The following is a 21,873-nucleotide window of genomic DNA, read 5'->3' as shown; positions in this document are numbered from 1 at the left end:
AACCAAACCGAAGGTGGAGCAATTTATCCAACTGCATTATATCTAGGAAGATATGGCCCACCTATAATAAAACCCGTACAAACGATCTTCTTTGCAGGCCAAGTCAAGACTTAGCCAGGATTGTTGCGGTTTGTACCGGACATTGGCCTATAGGATTTCATGCAGAGTAGTTGGGTATCTCTTACAACACCTTTTGCCGTAGCTGTAGTGATCAAAGAGAAAGTGAAACCATAATCCATTTCCTCTGCAAATGTCCTGCTTTGGCAAACACCAGAATAAAATGCTTTGGAAAAGTTCTTGTGAGCCACGAGGAATTGAGTACCTTAGATTATGCAGCACACTTACACGAAAAGCGGCGATGTTTTGGGCATATCGTCCGTTTTATGATAAACGGATCATTGTTCGCTGAGTTGGTGGACTCGAATTTGGCCAGCAAACGTTTAATAGTCGACTTGTAAGTACATCCATGTACTTTTGTACAGCAATTTCAAAAAATAAGGTTTTATCATTTGCAAGTGTTTCTCGATACCTTGGATAGGTGGATTTTTAGATTCCTTGTTGAACGAGTTGGATAGCTGTCAAAAAATAAGAACAACTTTCAGCTGTTCATAAAAAGCAGAGAAACATTTAAGCTTCGAAATTAAAACTCAAACAGGATGACTTTCTTCAACTTCAGAATTCTAGACATTACACTGGAGATAAGACCTAGCAAATTGGTTATCTACAAAACGAGAACAAAATAAGTCAATTTTGAAGTTTAGTTCATAATAACCTTCTAAAATTCGAAAGCAAATGTACAGAACATCCTCAAATACAACTTCAACTAACATTTGTTCAACTAGTATTTGTTTACCAACAAATACAAAAAGCTGAAATCAGTTTCTTGAAACTCAAACATGTGTAAATTAGCTGTTCTGTCAGATACCTGCATAAAAGAAATTCTTGGATACCTTTGGATTCCTTTTTTGACATCTTAGCTGTTTTTGATCAGCTGTTATCTTACATGTAGAAAAAGGTACCCTATCTGTCCGAGATTGAACGCAGCCATTAAAAGAATATATTTTGACAGAAATTAAAAGAAACAATATGGCCGCAACATGCTGTCAAAATCAATCTGTCTCTTTACATCGATTGATAAAAACTCAGCTTTACCATAATAACCCATTGTTGCATTATTGTAGACAATAAATAGCTAAGTCATAATTGTTTAACTTCAAGAATGATATAGTAACAAAGTACACCACTTTCTTTCTAAGTATATCTACTAAATGGTCTCATAAATAAAAATCACTTCCATCTTATAATTGAACCCTTGTCCATTATTATATCTTCTTCTTGTTGTCCTTCGCCATTCGTGTTTCAAAATTTCACATCAATATTATACAAATACCTATTCCTATATTTTACATTCAATTCAGAGTCTGTATTTATTTAGTTAAATTAATCAGGAACGAGTAAATATTAAATAGGTACAAAGATTAATCTTTAATCATCTCATTCCATATTATCCATTATCGCATGAAATAAATCGCTTAACATACAATTTATTTCAATCTCATTTTATTGTACGAACTTTAGCCTTTGCTTTTACTTATGTATGTGGGCATGAAATGAATATATAGTTAGTCTTAGTCTACTAAAACAAATTATTACTTTCTTGAACTTAATTACAACAATAAATTCAAAATCAAAACGTGAACAACTTTCCTTATAGCCAAATTGGCCAAAGTCCCTTTTTTCATCTCGAAAGTTGTTGTTTGCATGATGACATTCACAATATGTACGAAGTATGTTTACAATACATGTACAAAAACTGCCCTTATAATATTGTATGTACTTGAATTTATTTCTACCTCGTTATTTAAGCCTTACGTCTTATATTTGTTTTAAAGTGGAAACAAAAGTTTATAAGGTTTTTTAAGAGTAACTTTATAAATTGTAAACAATTCATAAAGTCGATTTGTATAGTGTAGTATAAACGTTTGACAGCAATGTCAAATCATCTGTCAATGCAGTCTATTACCTATAGATGAAATTATAATTTTGTATACTTCAAAATTCTAATTGTCATTAAGAGACATATAACAATATGACGAATACAAAGAATTGAAAATACGTGTATGGATACAAATGTCAATGACAAACAATTTAACTGACAGGATGACATAACAAAAATGTCACAGATTACGCCATTTTATCTTACCGTCTATTATGACATTTCTTTCACACAGCTTGTTTTAATTCTGAAGACTGAATAAAATTTGTAGGTTATGACGTGCGGAACATTTTATAATCGTTAAATTGTGGATTGTATGATTCGCGCAAAAGAAAATTGACACAAGCATGTAATAAACTGATGATTAGTTTGACATCAGGGTTACACAAACCCAAGTCCATTCGAGATAGTAGTCATTAACGAGTTACACTCGTAGCATGATCTTAACAAGCTTCTTCAATTAACTTTATTTCGAAGCAACAATTAGAGAGTGAAGAATGTAATTTGACAGGCAATATTATTTATTTTCTTTTGATACTAAGATTTAAATTTTAAAGCCCAAGATTTGAAAGAATAGTGACTTAAGACAAGTTATAGATATAAATAATATTTTTTTTTTTTATTTTTTTGACAAGTGGAACATTTTGAAATGTTCGATTTTTTGTGTTAACCTCATACTCCCATCCTATAATCTGTGACCTGGTCTACTACATCCTCCTCTAACTCTAACATATGTTGGTTGACACTTACATGTCATTTCTATGCGAAAAAATTAATATAACAGTAATTAAAGCAAGTACATTCGACACAGTTGGAGGTGGATGAAATTTTGCATGGCATGTACGAATGATAAGCACAAATAGCATGACATATTCTAACAAACGATACAGAGTCGTATCGGAACGCACACTAATGTTAGAAATCACAAACACAAGAACAACTTGTTTATTTATACATGCATACCAAACAGTCCTGTGCAAAAGAAAGTTAACTTTGGCCGCTCAACTTCTTTTACTTTTTATATTTTTGAAATATTGTGTGAATGTGAAAACACTTTATTTTCTCATTTAGTTCTTGAAATGTGCTCACGATTTTAAAATATCAAAAGAATTGAATAATGGCTAAACGCGACTTTACGATAGATAGATAGATAGATTTGGATTTTATTGGATCAACATTTGAATTTAACAATAGAAACGTTTTTACATTTATATTTTCAAAAATCATTATGACATGGCATTTGCCGTCTGCCAGATTGACAACTATAATATATTAATTTAATTACAAAGATATAACCGTTTTAAATAACATATGTGTTTAAAATAAGGAATTATATGGAAACCAATAAAATTTAAAATTCAAATAAGATACAGTTAAAGGTTTGTTTAAGGGGGTATTCTGGTCTAGAAATTAAAAAAATCGATTTTTTTTTCTTTTCATATTTTCATAGTATAACTATTTTAGAATATGTCTACGAGAGGATTTTCCCAAATTCAAATTATTTTCGGAGAAATAAGTATTTTGCTGAGCAGCCATCCAAATCGGTTGGGCTGCAACTAATAGAACAAAAGACATAATGGGGTACTTTAAACGCGTTTTTCTCAGAACTGTCTTTTTGAATCTGATACCCACGATTTCTCAGGTTCTGCCGAACCGATTTACTTGAAATTTTAAGAGATTCTTCTTTAGGGACTTGTCTACGTCCGGAACTACGGCCATCCCCAAATTTTCATTTTTAATATTTTTAACAAATCGAAGAATGTTCAAAAAAATGGTAAATTTTTTATATTTTTCTTTAGACAGCCGCCATTTTGTAAAAAGAAATGTTTGTAACTTTTCCGTAGTTCCAGACATTGCGACATTATTGTAGATTAATAATCTTTTTTAGTTTTTGATTTCAGATTTCTAGGAGAGTTAAAATCGTGGGTATGGTCACGCACCAAATTTTTGAGACGCACCACTCCATGAACTGATAACTAACGGAATTTTGATTTTTTTTTTTACTTTTTAATTTTTTTTTGTATGCTTCTAACGTGAATAAATAATGTATAAAAAAATGTATGGTAAAATTGTTGCTTGCTTTTTTCTACAGCACTTCAAAAATTACCTAAAATTCATGTCTCTAGACCAGAATACCCCCTTAATCAAAAATCTTCGTTAATTATTCTTGCTCTATATCTGAGCGCAATTACACAATATTCATAAAGTCTATTAACGTTCATTTGATTCAATTCGTCCAGGACTTGCTCTTCAGATAAAACATCGCTTCCAAGAACGCTTCTTCTGGTTTCTTTCAGAGTTGGGCATCTTCCCAAAAAGTGAATTACGTCTTCTCTTTCTTTCATGTTGCAAATGCTGCATTCTAATGGTAGATCAGGTCTGTGAGGCATGAAGTTCAGATTGATAAGCTCGCTGCGAAGTCTGACCATTGTAGCGATAACATTAACCTTATTAGAGTCATGAAAATAGTTTTTCTCTGCCAAATTGTGATTTAATCTACTGTAAACTGTTCTGTAGATGGAACTGGAGGCTTCAGCTATATATTCAGCTCTACATTTCTCATCCACCTTCGAGATTACATTGTAGAAGAGAGTCTTGCAACTACCAATGTTTTCCAGGTTTAAATCAAAGCTTAAATTGCATTCTTCAGCTAGTTTTGACCACTCTCTATACCAGCTGTTTCGTTCGTGTATGGCACTGATAGCTACCTTCTTGACTAATCTGGATTCTGATAAATTGAATATGTACTGAAGAAAATCGGCTTGCAACTTCAAGGTCTTTATGTGTAAAGGTGATAGTCCTGTTTCGAGCATTACCACGTAATTTGGTGTGTTGACTGGTAAGCTAAATATCCTTTTAATATAGTGTGTCAAGAGTTTTTCCACCGTTTGAAATCTCATACATCCCCAAACTTGTGCGCCATATAAAAGTATGCTCTCCGATACTGCTTCAAATACCTTGTGTTTACTGCTATGCGCAATGTTTCTGTTCATGAAGCATCTTTTCCATGATATGTTAATGGCTGTTTTCGCCTTTTCTAACTTCACAGTTAAATGCTTCTGCATGCTCAAACTTCTCGTAAAAATTACCCCTAGGTATTTGTATTCGGTTACACACTCTAAGGCTTCTCCGTTAAATGACCATTACTCGTTAGAAGCATTTCTTCCACCACCGTTTTTAAATATCATTACTTTAGACTTTTGCGTATTCACGATTAAGTTCCATAAGCAACAATAATTATATAACCTGTTTATCATGAGCTGTAACGCTTCCGGCGAATACGCAAACATGACAATATCATCTGCGAATAATAAGGCTTTAATACGTGTTCCTGCGACATCCACGCCACCAGGAAGATAATCAGGTCATTTATAAAAAGTGAGAACAAAGTGGGGCTCAATGTGCAGCCTTGCCTTACTCCGGATAAGGTCACAAACCAATCTGGCAGCTTTACGATATTATTATCATCTTTATTTTTTAATTTCAAAAATTTACAAACTTAAAACTAAAGATTACCAGCATGGCTCATGGGCCGTCTGCCGGGTTATTTTTATAAACTAAACATTTTGTGAGAGAAAGTACAAAAATTTGGTTATATAAAGAAAATAGCAATTGAAAATAGAAGAAGAATAATGCCAGAGGGAAAACAAAAAATATTCGTTTTCAAAATCTGATTCGGGCTTTTAGTTTAGCTAAAAGAAAATTATTAAGTTTTTCAAAAACAGCAATCATTTAATTATGGCCATGTTATGTTAAACAATTGATTCAAATGTTCTAAGGGCTTTTACTTTGGCTTAAACAAAAGAAAGGATACATAGATCATAAAAAAATTTGCAATTTCAAATGCGGTTTAGGCTTTTAGTTTGGCGAAAACGAAAAAAAAAGAAAGATATCTCAAGGAATTTAATGATTAGCAATTTGGCCGACCTTTGCATTACCCTCAATATATAATATATAATCAGCGAAAATTCCATATCTTCTATTTGCTGTACCCATAGATTTGGTTGCCATAACACAAACAGCTTTTGATAGTTGCTTCAAAAACTTTGAACTTAGACGTAGGATCAACAAGTTTGTTATTAAAAAAGTTTGACCACACACAATTTATTGCAGTTTTTGCAACTCTCACCTTATCTTTTATGTGAACACCAAAATTCAGGTTATGAGTTAATGTGTAGCCTTAGTATTTAAATTCTTTCACCACTTCTAAGTTGGAACCATGGTTTAGTTGCGGTCGGTTCTAATGCTACGATGTTGGGACCTAAAGACCATAATCTTCGACTTTGAGGTGTTTATTTGGAGATCCCATATATCACAAAATTGTTTTAATTTGTTTATGTGAAGCTGAAGTGTGACTGCATTATCAGTAAAGATCACCAAGTCATCGGCGTACAGCATAACTTTAATAGACAAATCTCCAAAAGTAACACCACCAGGGATATAGCGGACTTAAAATGCAGCCTTGAGGCACACCTGTATTACAACTAAACGGTTTCGATTTGCTACTACCATTTAAAACTACAGCTGTCATATTTGAGAGCAGCTGCTCATAGATTCGGATAAATTTTGTCGACAGCCCGATAGCTGCAAGTTTAAATAGTAGAGATCTTCTGTTCATGGTGTCAAATGCTGATTTAAGGTCAACATAAAAAGAATAAAGATTTATTTTTTTCTCTAAGTAACGCCTAGCAACACTCGTGAGAGTGAAAATTTGGTCGATTGTCGAAAGATTAGCTCGAAAGCAACTTATTTTGTTGTTTTGTTCGACCCATCTTACAAGCCTGGAATAGAGGATCTGGGTGAATAATTTCCTTAGAGAAAGAGACGCCTCTATAGTTTTCAGGTAAAATAGGGTCACCTTTGTTAAAAATTGCAAAAAAAGATGAGGACTGAAAAATTCCTGGAAACTGTTCCTCCTCAAACATTTTGTTGAAGAGCACTGAAATAAATTCAAAAAACTGCAAGGTGGCGTTCTTGTAGAACTCAGCTGGTATGCCGTCCAGCCCTGCAGCCTTATTGTTCTTCATTTTTTTAGCGCAACAACCAGTTCTAACATTGAGAATGGAGCATCTAATTCTTCAATTTATATAAAAGGGAGTGCAAATCGTATAGACTTCTGGCATGGATCAGCTATGAAAAGTTGTTCAAAGTGCAATGCCAGTATATCCACTCCAATGGGATTTATAACTGACCTATTACGGTCACTCAAAATGCGCACATTGGCCCAGAAAGCTTTAGAGTCATGACTACTAACCAAATTTGATGCAGTTTTTTTTGTTTAAAGTTCTTTTTTTTGCTTACATAAATCTTTATAAGTCTTGTTATAATTGTTATAATGTAAATACAAAGTCTTATAAAAAAACATCATTTGAGTCTCTAAAGAATTTTAAGAACTTAAACGATCTCTCTCTACTTTTTTTGCATTCGTTGTCATACCAGCTAGATTTAAAAATTGTTCTATTATTATTTGAATAGCTGACCGAAGACAGTCTTATAGTTTGAAAAACAAAATTTGTAGCTACATCGATTGTGGACGTTATTTGATTTAGCAAATTATCTGAATATTGATTTAAGTTACTTTTGTAAACTTCAATTTTAGTTCGTTCCAACGAAGCCCTGTATTAAAATTTTCTTCGCGAGTTCTAATAAAACTTTCTTGAGGTTTAAACTCACAGGAGACATAGATAGGCACGTGCATTGAGTAGTTAGCAGGCAATACTAAAAAATTTTTTACAATATTCAGCCATTCACCTTTTACAAGGCAGAAGTCAATGACAGAGCAACCCCCTCTATCCCCTCTCGAAATACCATTTAAGATAAAAAACCCAAAATCCTCAATCAAATCCATCAAACGGTTTCCGTTTGTATTTATGGTTTCGTCTAAAGAGTTTTACGATATTGTACGATAATATGTGTCATAAGTTGCGAACTATGAATTTACAAAACGAAACGATGACGTTTTAAACCTCGGGCAAGGAAAGACACTGCTGCCACACAGATCTCGGCCTTAGTCAGATCGACAGTGTTCATAAAAGATACTTCCTATAATGATCCCAATCCTAGCTGTCATTCTTGTTTGGCTACAAGCTGAAACATTAATTTTCCACGCACACCTTTAATGCTGAGAATTTACCGCATAAATTCTGGGATTAATTGTCTACGAGTTTGTTTTTAGTTTTCTACGAGTTTGTTATAAATTCATGACATTGTTCAAAAATTATGAAATTTTTAAGCCTAATTTCAAAGTGCCTTCTTGACCTTAAATGGACAAGTTTCTTGCAACTAGATAATAAGATTAATTGAACAATTTATGTTTTATTCTGTGTTATTGTGTTTTTTAAATTCTCCTATTTTTGTAGACCAACGCAAAATTAAAGTTTATTCAGGACAACTTTGAATCTTTTTAATTTCCCATAGGAAGTTATTGTAATCGGTCCGATTTGTCGAATTCAAATTTAATAAAGCCCAAAGTATTTTATTAACATTTTGTTGTTGTACGATTTGGGCAATATTACCGAACCTTTGAGCCTTAAAACTTATTCGAGTTTTATGAAATTCCAAATAAAATAAAGGGTTCGGTCTTATTGCCCTATAAGGTAACGATAAGATATCAAAAATGGCTCTATAACCCAAAAACTTTTTCAAAAGAAAATACCAAAATCAATGGCATATTGCCTAAGTCAATTGTAAAATATCATAACGCCCAAATTTCTTACTGACATATAACCCAAAAGATGGCAACTTTTCCAACATTGGGCATTCTGACAAAATTTTTGTTTACTTTGGGCACTGCTATATTTTGAATTTTTAATTGTACCGCCCGAACGCAAACATTAAACGAAAACAAAAGTAAGATCGCTCAAAAACTCGGAACTCCTAATGTTGGAACGCCCAAAAATTTGAAACGTCAAGATGGCTTATCAAATAATATTTGGCTTTATTTAACTCCCAGAAAGAGCTATAAGGCCAAGTTTTATGACATTTCTAAATTTGAGCTTTAAGACATTGAAAGTTGGTTTCGTTGATACGACATTTTATTTGGTCTTTGTGACGATTTCTTAGTGACATTTTTTACGACATTTATCTTTTTGGGCTGTACGTCATTTTATGATTTATGTTCCATGTCGTTCAATGATAAGATTTAATGAACGATAAAAATCATAATGGTCGTAATGCCCAAAATAAATGTCACAAAGCACAACCAACTTTTTTTTTTTTTTTTTTATAATAAGCGCACACTCAAGGGGATATATTACCCTTATTACGTAGACACAGTGTGAGCACTATTAAAGGGAGAGAGGGGTTGAAAGGAGATGTCGGTGCACATTGGTTTTGAATTCCTGAATATTGCAATAGCTGGGAAAGACAGAGTGTGGTAAGGCATTCCACATTCGCATAGTACAACTAAAGAACGAATCTCTATACTTGACAGTACGACCGAAGATGGGCTCGAGGGTATATTGATGAGCATTCCTAGAATTACGGTTGAACTGTTTAAGGGGAGGAATGCAGCTGGCTATTTCTCTAAAAACAGGGTGAGACAAGAAACATTTCGACGATGTTCAAGTGACGTAAATGATCTTATGATGGTAATATCACCAATCAATCTAAATGCTCTACATTCAATACTATCCAAGAGGCTTAAGTAAGTTGCAGGAGCAATAGCCCAGATATGGGAGTTATACTCAAGCTTTGGACGTATATAAGACTTGTAAATAACAGCCAGATCAAAGGGGACGAAAAACTTCTTGCATCGCCTTAGAAAACCCAAACATCTTGCGGCATTTTTGGCGACATCGAGTATGTGATCGTTCCACAAAAGGTGGTTGGTGATACACATACCAAGAATATCCAGATGTTCAGTTTCCTCGATGCAAGTGCCATTTATGGATAATGGCAGGGAGGGTATATTTCGCTTTAACGATACAAGACAGCATTGCGTTTTCGAAGCATTAAATTCCACGCGGTTTCCCATTGTACAATGCTGTTTAGGTCGGAATTTAATGAGCTTATCATATTTTGTCGTTGCTGTTCCACATCCGAAGAAGAGGGGTGTGAATCTGAAAACGAATATGAAAAGCTAAGAGTACTATCGTCAGCAAAACAATGTATTGGATTAGTTGTTGCAGACAGGAGATCATTAATAAAAATGAGAAAGAGTGTTGGAGATAGAACAGAGCCCTGGGGCACACCAGCATTTATTTTGTGGTTTTCAGACTTGAATCCATCCAATACAACTTGTATTGAACGATTCGAAAGGTAATTACTAATCCAATGAAGAAGGGAATCATGCAAACCGAAAGCACGCATTTTCGATAAGAGAGCCTGATGCCAAACCCTATCAAATGCTTTTGAAATATCTAGTGCAATAATCTTACTTTCTCCAAAGCTATGTAAAGATTTGTTCCACTGTTCGGTGAGATGAACCATGAGATCACCAGTGGACCTATTGCTACGAAAGCCATACTGTCGGTCATTAAGAAGCTTCCGTTCTTCAAGATATTTCTTAAGCTGAAAATTAATCAGCGTTTCCATGACCTTAGAAAGAAGGGACGTAAGTGCAATTGGACGATAGTTTGAGGGAGAGGAGGACTCGGCTTTTTTAGGGACAGGCTGGACAAATGCAGTTTTCCATCCACTCGGGAAGAGACCTGTAGAATAGGACGGATGAAAAAGCTTACGCAGTGGTTTTGCCAGCGTTGAAGAACACCTCTTCAGAACAATAGCGGGGATACCATCCGGGCCAGCAGATTTGTGTATGTTAAGATCTTTTAGGACCCTCGCTACGGTACGAGTGCGAAAAAAGATTTGCCCCATAGAATCATTAACTCGCTCAAGTACAGGCGGAGTCATAACACTCACTGGCAGAGTTGAATTGGCGGCGAACTGCCTAGCAAAGAGATTTGCTTTCTCTAAGGAGCTAACAAATGGAGTGTCATTCACAACGAGCGTAGGAACCGAGGAAGAGGAAGAATTCCTCATATTTTTTACAAATGACCAAAAATACTTACTGCCTTTGAGACATTGCAGTATTTTTTGCCGTAATTTTTGGTCATGTAAAAATTTGGTCCGTCGAATATGGGCGTTGCAGGCCTTCCTGGCTTGCTTGAACTTATTTCGGTTTTCCTCAGTTGAATTGGCTTTAAAACAACGGAAACTTACCTTCTTAACCCTAATAACCTCTTTACAGCTCGCATCGAACCATGCGTTTTCCTTAGGTCTGATGCTTTTAACCTTATTCGGGATAAAAGTTCTCATTCCCAGGAGAATCAAACTTGTGATCATATCAGCGCTGGCGTCAACGTCACTATCGACTAAGCATAGTGACCAGTTAAAGATCCTGAATTAATTATTGAGACCGTCCCAGTTGGCTTTCTCGTATTGCCAAACGGTTCTCTTAGGAGCTCTTTCCTTAACTGGAGAGTTTTTACACGAGAAATTTGCTGATATGACACAATTTTCAGATGTACCTAAAGGAGATAGGACACTAATAGTGTACTTACCAGGGTCAGAGGTAAGAAACAAGTCAAGAGTGTTTTCTGCTCGACCTACCACGTCTGATATTCGAGTGGGCTCGTTGACCAGCTGAGTTAGGTGGTTTAACTCAGCGAAGATCTCAGCACACACTCCTTCTGGTGTTGACTGGCCCGAATGTTGAAGCCATGAAGAATTGTGTACATTGAAATCGCCCGTAACAACGATTTTAGTGCGAGGATAGGACGAAACAATTCTTTGGATGGAATCAGACAAAGCATCAAATTCACGAGAAGTTGATACTCTGTCTAGATTTGGGCTTCGATTAAGGAAGCAATAGTGAATGATTTGCTTGTTCACGGAAAATTTAAACCACATAAAATTGAAAAAAGAATTTGTGCAGGGACCATATTGTGGCAAAAACTGATAAGCAACATCAATCCTAATGTAAATGGCGAGACCATAGTGGGAAAAGAATAATGGCACCAAGTTATACCCTTGAATAAAGAATTCAGTGGGATCGGAATCCTCACCCACTTGGGTTTCACTTAGTGCCAATACAGCTGGCCTGTTTAAAGCAGTATGGGAGTACACAGAAAGAAAATTCGATCTAAGCCCACGAATATTACAATAATCTACTCTGAAATTTCCAGCCATTGCAAATAAAAGGAACACAAAAACCAAAACAGACGAAGACTATAAGAAAAATATTACTGAGTTGAACCACAGAATGCTGTTCGATACACGCCACTACTAGTGTTATGCCTTAGTAGTGACAAGAATCGAATCCGGACCTGTTAATTCAAAACAGTAAAATTTTTGTTGTCAACAGTCTGTTATCAACGATGACGTAGTCTCTTGGACAAAACGACCAACTTACAATTTGGACGTTTTAAATTATTATTTTGACTTCAAATTCTAACGCAAAATGTCAGTGTGGGTTGCATATCCCAGCCTCAGGAAAAACCCGGTTTAAAATGACATTTTACTACGTTTTCATTACCGAAGGCCTACATGAGCGAATAAATCATCCACATTGAATAGAGTGCCACATTAGCCACATCTTTAAATAATTTATCCTTAAAATTTTATATGGAAAAATATCCTTAATGACAAATATTTTTGCACATCATTGTTTATATTTACATTCGTTTTCAACTATAGTCGAGTCCTCTTACCTTGGCCGAAAAGTTCAAGGATTTAGATCCCTAAACTACCCTTGTTTAATGTTTATACTTCCATCCAACAATTTTAGGAGAAAATATATCTACATGCACACAACACAAACATAACCAATTGTTACTCCGACTCCGCAAGAAAGTTCTTTTTAACTTAGGTACATATATTCGACGCTCGTTATTAATTAGTTCCCAACTGTGTTGCTGGTTGTTGCCACTGCCGTTTTGTTGGGTCCGGGTTCTTACATTTGTTAGCTGCATCATCAACTTGGTCGTGCTCCTACTCTTGTACTTGGGGGGTGGCTTGAAACTTGATGTCTCTCTTTCCATTGCATGACGTTGGAGTAGGTTTTGAGTTTATGGCAATGTTTTCGTTTATGTTTGTATGAAGAAAGTGTACCTACTGTTTTTTATTGCTTCCGGTTCTCGTCACCCCTCCTTGTCAAAATTAAGGCTATTTTATTTTTGATTAGAAGCTTGAACAAGTTTCTAATTTTGCATTAGAAAGTCTAGCAAGGGCGTTTTTACTCTGTGCTCCATGAGAGGTAAAAAAAAAACATCAAATAATGTTCAAGAGTGTTATGGTAAAGAAAAGCCTTCGTTTGGGTTTTGTTAAACAGGATACAAAGAGTATTTTGTTGGCTTGTTTTTTTTTTGGCTTTGGTTTTCTTCTTCTTGTTCTTCTATTTAACCCTTAGGCAAGACCTTTTTGAAATTGTTGCGCAAAAGTGTTTGGAAGGAAAGGGAATGGTTTAATAGAGGCTATAGAATCAATTTTGCGGCAAACAAAGAATGTTAAATCGTTCCTTAATCCTTGTTGAATGGGTTGAACAAAAAAAAAGAAACACATTTATTAAAGGGGGGTGTTTCTATTGAAGTGAAAACGTAGAGGTATACAAAATACCTTAACGAGTGTTAGGCCAAAAAAATGGGCTCAAGCATAAAATCAGTGTGAAGATTTCAAGTGAAGGTAAAAAGAGTTTTTTTTTGTATTTCCTTTTTTTCTAAATTTGCAAATTTTAGTATCTATGTTTTGATCTCTTCCCATAAATATTCCATGGTCTTAAACATCTTGAGTTATTTATGTACCGATTAGCATTTTTTTTCGTATTCAAATAAGCTTCAGATTGACTTGCCTCTAGAGCTGAATCACATACTTATACATAGGTCCTTGCTCGGGCGCCAATTAATTTTGTGAAGTTCAAGTTAGATATACATACCTTCAGGATTTTATTGCGTTATGTAATATTTGCAACGAGTGGTATTTGGAGGTAAAAATTGTATTTCCGGGAGGGTTTTTATGTCTAGTAAACCAGCTCCCTCTTTGAATTTCTAATAGGTACTTAAGGTCTTGTGGTCGCGGTAAATGAGCATATTTTTTGTTCTTGCTACCCTATACAATAGCTCAATAATGATTCACATGGTAGATAAAATAAGAACTTAAGGTATAAGGTAATAACTAATTTTGTAATCCAAAATCATGTCTATCTGCGTAACAAATTTCATCAAAATTGGTTCTGCGATTAAAACGTGAAGAACTATTTACATAAGAGTGACCAACGACCGAATAAATAAATGTATGTGTTTTTAAAGAATATTTGAACCTACGCGTACTTCCTCTGGAAATAAAGAAAAAAGTAGAAATATACCTTTAGTTAATCTTTTTAGTTCCCAAAATAAGAGGAGTTTAAGAAAATGAAATGTTCGTCCCGAATTGTGATATGATTGTAACGAACTGTCAAACTTAATTCGCGTTCCACATACAATCCACACTTCTTTACCTACAAATTTCATGCTAGTTCTAATTGCTCGCAATTGTGAATGAAATGTCATAATAGAGGAATAATGGTCTATCATTGGTCTATTTTTTTTTGTATATATATATTTTGAGCGCACCAAAGGGGTTATGAATACCCTTATAATGATCAAACACAGTGCGAGCAATTAGGAAAGAAGGATAGGATTAGAAATTAGAAACCGCTGCATATTGGTTTTGAATGTCTGCACATTGTAATGAGTGGGAAATATTGCGCCTGGTAGAGCATTCCACATTCGTGTAGTGCGGCTAAAGAAAGTATCTCTGTACTGTTAGTACGCCCGAAGTTGGGCTTAACTGATGGGCATTCCTAGCAGTATGGATAATTCGGTTGAATTGTTTAAGGAAAGGAATGCAACTGGCTATTTCAATAGAGCATTGTTTATAAAAATAATGATAAAACAATGACAGGCATGAGACCTTCCGGCGGTGTTCAAGAGAAGCGGTGTTTAACAGAAGCAAGTTCTCGGTAAGATAACAATCTTCAATCATTTTTAGAGCTCTTTTTTCAATTCTATCCACAAGACTTAAGTACGTTATTGGAGCACCAGCCTAAATATGAGAGTTATACTCAAGTTTTGGACGAATAAAAGCTTGTAAATTATAGCCAGATCAGAAGGGGTAAAAAACTTCTTGCATCGTTGAAGAAAACCTAAACACTAACTAAGCTGCATTTTTGGCGATGTCAAATATGTGATCACTATACAATTTGTTTTGTGATACACATACCTAGGACTGATAGTTGTTCATTCTCCTCGATGCAAGTACGCTTTTGCTACAGAAGACAGCATTGAATTTTCGAAGCTTTAAATTCTACACGGTTTTTGATTTCCCATTGAACAATGCTCAGAATTTAATGAGCTTATCATACGCTGCCGTCGGTAATCCACTTCCGGGGGACAAGGATAAGAATCTAAAAACGAATATGAAAAGCTGAGGGTACTGTCACCAGCGAAACAATTAAGTGGGTTAGAAGTCGGAGACAAAACGGAGACCTGGGGCACACCAGAGTTTATTTATATTTGAATATCAGATTTGAACCCGTCCAATACTACTTGAATTGAACGGTCCGAAAGGTAATTTCTAACGCAACCAAGAAGAGATTCATCGATACCAAAAGCACAAACTCTTGATAAGAAAGTTTGATGGTAAACTGTAGCAAATGCCTTAGAAATATCAAGTGCAATAATCTCACTTTCTCCAAAACGATGTAAAGATTTGTTCCACTGTTCGGTGAGATAAACCAGGAAATCACCAGTAGACCTATAGCAACGTAATCCATACTGCCGGTCATTAAGAAGCTTTCGTTCTTCAAGATATTTCTTAAACTGAAAATCGATCAGCGTTTACTTCGTGGTAAGAAGGGACGTAAGGGCAGGACAAATGCAGTTTTCTATCCACTCAAAAAGAGACCAGCTTCCACAGTGGTTTTGACAGCGTTGAAGAACACCTCTTCAGAACAATAACGGGGATATTATCCGGGCCATTGGATTTGTGAATGTCAAGATCTTTTAGTACCCTAGCAACTGTACGAGTGCGAAAGAAGATTTGTCCTATAGCAACGTCTACGCTTTCAAGTACAGGAGGAGTCATGTCACTCATTAACAGCATCGAATTGACAGCAAACTGTGCTGAGGGTGTCATTGGAAACGATGGTAGGAACTAACGATGACGTAGTGTTGCGCATGTTTTTTACAAATGACCAGAAATGTGTACTTCCTTTGGGACTTTGTAGTATTTTTTGCCGTAATTTCTGGTCATGTGCGTTACAAGTCTTTCTTGCTTGTTTGATCTTATCCGGTTTTCCTAAGTAGGGTTGGCTTTATAAACCCGAAAACTTACATCTTTGATCCCAATAACCACTTTACAGCTCGGTTTAAACCATGATTTTTCTTTAGGTTTGATAGATTTTACCCTATTCGAGATAAAATTTCTCAATCCATAAAGAATTAAGTTTGTAACCATATCTGCGCTGGAATCCACGTTGCTATCGAGGAAGCATATTGACCAGTTAAAGTTCTTGAAGAAGTCGTTAAGACCGCTCGCTCTCATGTGAATAGTCTTTTGCTCTACAAGATCCTTGTTTCATATTGTGTTATATTTGTGAATGGAAAATATTATTGACACGCTCATCAAACTTATTCTTCAATAAATAAATTTTAAGGTTTTACATGTGGCATGAGGGCACCACATATCGTCCAATTCTATATCTTCCAATTCGGGTCAAAAATGATCATGGCGGTATAAAGCTGGTTATCCACAGTAAAGTGACGATCGTTATCGTGGAAAGAAATAATGGCGCCGCCAGTTATTTTGTATGGTTGAAGTTGTGATTTATGAGGCAAATGTGGATTTTCAAACAATAACCAAAAATGAACTTTGTAATATTAATATTAAGTTGCAGCCACCGACTTCGAATTTTAGTAGAATTTTGTTATAATTTGGGGATTTTGCTCGTTCATGTGCTTTAAAAATAAATCAATCAGGTGTCGTAACAGTTCTTACCGTAGAGAACCAGGCCTAGTGACTTAGAAATCTCAACCATTCCAACAGTTCCCTACACCGAACCTGAACAGCTCATGACGAAAATTACTCTTGAATAATTTGTGAAAAAATGAAGAGGAGGTGGAAAAAGTTGTAATTGGCGCAGGCAGGTGCACTTGATGAAAATGTTGAGTTTACTGAATAAATTTAGAATGACAGTTCTATGATAAGTGTGCTCAAAGTTGTCAAGTTCCTATTAGAAACCCTGATACACACTTTAACGTCTTTTGAAGTTTCAACTTACTTCACAATAATAACTATATTTTGTACAATTCACACACTTTTTGTATAAATTAAAGAATTACCTATGTGTTATTCTGTTCTTGTTTTACTATATTACTGTAATATTTCGTTAAAATCTTTTCAGTAGTTTTTGAAAACTTATTCCCCTTCATCCAGATCAGATCGTTTATTTATTTACGATACAAAAACAAAGTGAAATCCTGCCTTGCTTGGATCTAATTAGTTTTTCTATTTAACACCAGGTGACATTTTGTCCTTTAAAGTTTCACTACCAACTATTTCAATAAAAATAGCGTTTCCACATTATCTGCAAATAACATATTAAAAAGAGTAATATGACGAAAAATAATGTTTAGACAGATGTAAGTCGAAAATAAATTGATTTATTTACCAATGAAAACCCCTATTTGTTATAATTTCGTCAATTTTCAGACTACAACTTTCAACAATAAAGTGAACAATGCAGATGACAGTTTTTGAATTAATGTATAAAATCCGGAATTCCTTGACATATTGACATTAAGATTTGGCTGTTTTTCAATATTCAGTTCGGGATCTGAGAATTCAATTCACTTGAAATTACGAATACGTATGTATTTCGTTTGAACGTGCCAATTACCTTTAATATTGATGGGTAAATTTTCTATCACGAGTTTCAATCATCAATTCAAATCTAAAGCATCGAAATTCTTGGGTTTATCGTTATCTCTAGGCCTTTCCATAAAGGAATTTTCCAAGAAAAAAAATACCTTATATATATAAGGAAATAGATTTCGAAATCGTGCCACTACCAAACACTTTATAGAGTTTCTTCTCAACAACAGCTTTAACCTTTGCACGTACGAATGGCTCATTTTTTATCGGAAATTATTTCCCACACTACTTATTCCAAAACCAGATAAGATTGACAAAAGGAATAGTTATTTTTCATACACGGAATAGAGAGATTTTACGAAAATGATTTTTGAATCAACATTGCCTTGAATTAATGGAAATTCATAAATTTGCTTCCAATTTATTTAAGCTCCAGTGTGTTCTGAGTTCTCCTTTTGTCTGTCTACAGCTCCGAAGTAGGTATATTTTTCAATTGAAATCCTTGTAATCACTTCTATCTAAACATGCATACTTGTAGCTCCAATTGCTTTGCCAAACTTTGAAATTTTTTAACAAAGTGTACAAATTACTCTCGAATTTAAGATAATAACAGGTGTTTTTTTGTAGGTATGGTTTTCAAGAATTAATCAAACACATACAGACTTATGTTATGACTAAGAATTTAGCTTTATTATAAATTGGTCTGTCATTATGTTTTATGAAGGATTTTAGGCAAGTGGCATCCGCGACTTACTCGAAAAAAAGTTAAGCCGTTAGGAGCAATTTTCATGTTACGAACTGTCAAACTCAATTCGCGTTCCACATACAATCCACACTTCAACGAATACAATTTTTACTCGCGTCTTCACCTGAACATTTTATTCTAATCTTTGTTGTGTATCTATTATGACGAATAAAAACAAAAACGCCCTCATGTAAATAGTCCATAATTATGAAATGAAAAACATAGCTTAGAACAAATCAAGTGAAAGCTGTCAAAATACTAACTCCAAAAAAAGTATTGCCAGATTGAAAACCACACTTCAAAAACAACACCCGTTGTATGTAAGGTAAGTATATCTTTTTTTCGTTTTATGTAGCCACCAAAAATAAATGCAAATCGAAAACTTCATTTTCTGAACATTCACATTAATGGTAATCTAACACGACACACCTTAAAAAGAACATAGACCCTTGTTATACATATACATATTTTCAAAGCGGAAGTATGTAGATACTTTTGGAAATCTTTTGAAATGCTTTTCTTTAAGTTATTCATTTGAAAGGCACATCATAAAATTTGTTAAGGAATTTCTGAAAATTAACATTATAATGTAAATGTAATGACTTTTCTGTATAGAGAAGGTGAATATTTATGAGCTCAAAAATCCAGGCAGTTTTCATAGTTTAGATAAAGTACTGTATATGTATAGCTGGAGAAGGCAATATTATGAAATAATAAGATAAAATACAATAATAAGTGGCGATTCTCGACCATTAAATCACAAAGCTCACGATACTTAAGATTTGAATGTTATCCAACCGATAAATAAATCCATAAGGCAATCAAAATTATATTAAGAAAAGAAAATGGTTTGTTCTTTGCTTATTTGCGGAAAGGTTTGAAATAATTACTCCTGAAAACTTTTAGAAGCAAAAACTTGTAGAGCAACTAAAAGACACTTTCAGCAAGTAATTGCACTCAAGTTAATGTTCTCACGATGTTTTGACTGGTTATCCGGAAGACAGAAAACTAAGAGAATGCTTCAAAGAGGTGAACCAAAAACCACTCTAAAGCTTTATTAACTTCCTATAGGAAGTTATTGTAATGGTTCCGATTTGTCAAATTGAAAGTTTTGACACTTCTCGACGTTTCAAGTCCCTAGAGTCGAAATAAAAGATTTTTAGAAAGATGTCTGTGCGTGCGTGTGTACGTACGTTCGTACGTCCGTACGTCCGTACGTCCGTACGTTCGCGACGTTTTTTTCGTCCTTCATAGCTCAAGAACCACAAGAGATATCAACTTCAAATAAATTTTGTTATACAGATAATAAGGCAGTAAGATGCAGAAAGGGCTGTCAAGAAAATTGTAACGTGATACCAAACAGTTATATTTTTTTAAAAAAAATCAATATAACGGTTTTTTTTATAAATCAATAAAACTGAAAAAAAGATTTGTCACCTCCAAAATTTTACGACTGAAATCTAATTGACAGTTTTTTTTATAAAAAATAAAAATCTAAAAAAAACATTACTCAAAGTTCGTAAAAATTGAATATCGATTCAAATATCTTTTCAAAAACTTGAAATTTAGGCTTAAAACTTATTTTATCTTATAAGAAATATTGTTTTCAACATTTTGAAAAATATTGAGAAAAATCGAATTGACAGTTTTTTTTACAAAAAATAAAAACCTAATAAAAAAAGTATAAAAGTTGTTAAAAATTGATTTTCGACTCAAATATCTTTTCAAAACTTTTAGATATTGGCTTTAATTCTTTCAAAAAATCTTGTTGTCAACATTCAGTTGAAGTTTGAAAAAAATCAAATTGACAGTTTTTTTTTAAAAAAATTAAAAACCGAACAAAAATTAACAAACGTTGGTAAAAAATGATTTTCGACTCAAATTTATTTTAAAAACTTTGAGATAATAGCTTTTTACTAATTTTTTCTTATAAGAAATAATGTTTTTAACATTAGGACAAATTTTGAGAAAAATCGAATTGAAAGTTTTTTTTACAAAAAATAAGAACCTACAAAAAAAATGTATAAAAGTTGGTAAAAATTGATTTTCGACTCAAATATATATTCAAAAATTTTAAATATTGGCTTCAAACTAATTTTATCTTATAAAAAATATTGTTTTCAACATTCGATACAATTTTTTAAAAATTCGAATAGACAGTTTTCTTACAAAAAATAAAACTAAAAAAAAAAACAATACTAAAACTTGGTATAAATTTACATTCGGCTCAAATAGCTTTTCAAAAATTAAAAATATTGTCTTCAAACTTATTTCATTTCAAAGAAAATATTGTTTTCAATATTCAGTAATTTTTATATAAAAATCCAACAGTCCATTTTTTCATAAAAAAAAATTTACAAAAATAGTACGCAAGTTTGGTAAAAATTGATACGAGTACATATAGACAAACTTTTAAGCAAGACAAATCGACAGACGGGATGGGAAGTTATCAGTGTGGGTCGCATCCCAGATTCTTTTTTAAGTTTGATATTTGCTTAAGTTTTGTAAATTTGACTTTCAATAATTTTTTAGATGGGTATCAGATTTTTCCACCCAATTCAAAAATGTCATAGGACCCATAACAATCAAAATATCATACAGCTTAAAGCATCATGACATTTCTATGTTTGGACGTTAGGACAAGAATTTTATTAATAATATACTTTTCTGTAACTCGGAAAAGACAGTATCGTTGAAAATATCATTTGTTAAAGTACAGGGTTAATAAGTCATCATAAAACGGGTTTTAGGCAACTTCAAATTTGTAGGCAAATAAGGCAGCAATAGCTTAAAAAAATACCATCCATGGACGCAAACTTTTATAAGGAAAGCTTGTGTTATAAAGGATATTTTTTTAGAAGTGTGGTTTTCAAAATGAAAGTAAAAACATACAATTTTATATTATGGCCAAGACTTTAGCTCTATTGATGATGTAATGGTGAGCGTCTAAACAATGGCTTGCGCCTAATGATCTCTTCAAACACAACAGTTTTGCCCGTTGACGTACCCATCTAACTAGAAATGAGCTCCATCTCTAAAAAAATTTTCCTTGTGTAAATCTGGGTCGGTATCCGTCCCGCTTTGGACCCATTTACCGAACTTCTTGATGCTCGTTCTTCTTCAATTCTTGCAAGAGTTGAATTTTGTAATCCCGCAAAGCAAGATCCTTCAGAAAAATTGTCGATACGTACAGTGATTGGCGCGATAGCAGATAGGTTTATTATGTTCTTCTTCGATACTCTGCCGCTCGTCTTTAGTGTGTCTGAGGATCCATTAAAGGAAA

The 21,873-nt window shown here is 34.0% G+C and overlaps 1 protein-coding gene across 5 annotated transcripts in view; it reads left to right on the top strand.

Moving 5' to 3' along the window:
• LOC129942367 (calcium/calmodulin-dependent protein kinase kinase 1) overlaps window positions 1-21,873 on the top strand; it is a 141,529-nt gene that overhangs the window by 104,456 nt on the left and 15,200 nt on the right. The window lies entirely within an intron of this gene.

The sequence above is a fragment of the Eupeodes corollae genome, chromosome 1, assembly GCF_945859685.1.
Source record: "Eupeodes corollae chromosome 1, idEupCoro1.1, whole genome shotgun sequence".
NCBI classification, from domain to species: domain Eukaryota; kingdom Metazoa; phylum Arthropoda; class Insecta; order Diptera; family Syrphidae; genus Eupeodes; species Eupeodes corollae.
Note: the sequence above shows the minus strand (reverse complement) of the source record. Positions and strands in the feature narration are given on the sequence as shown.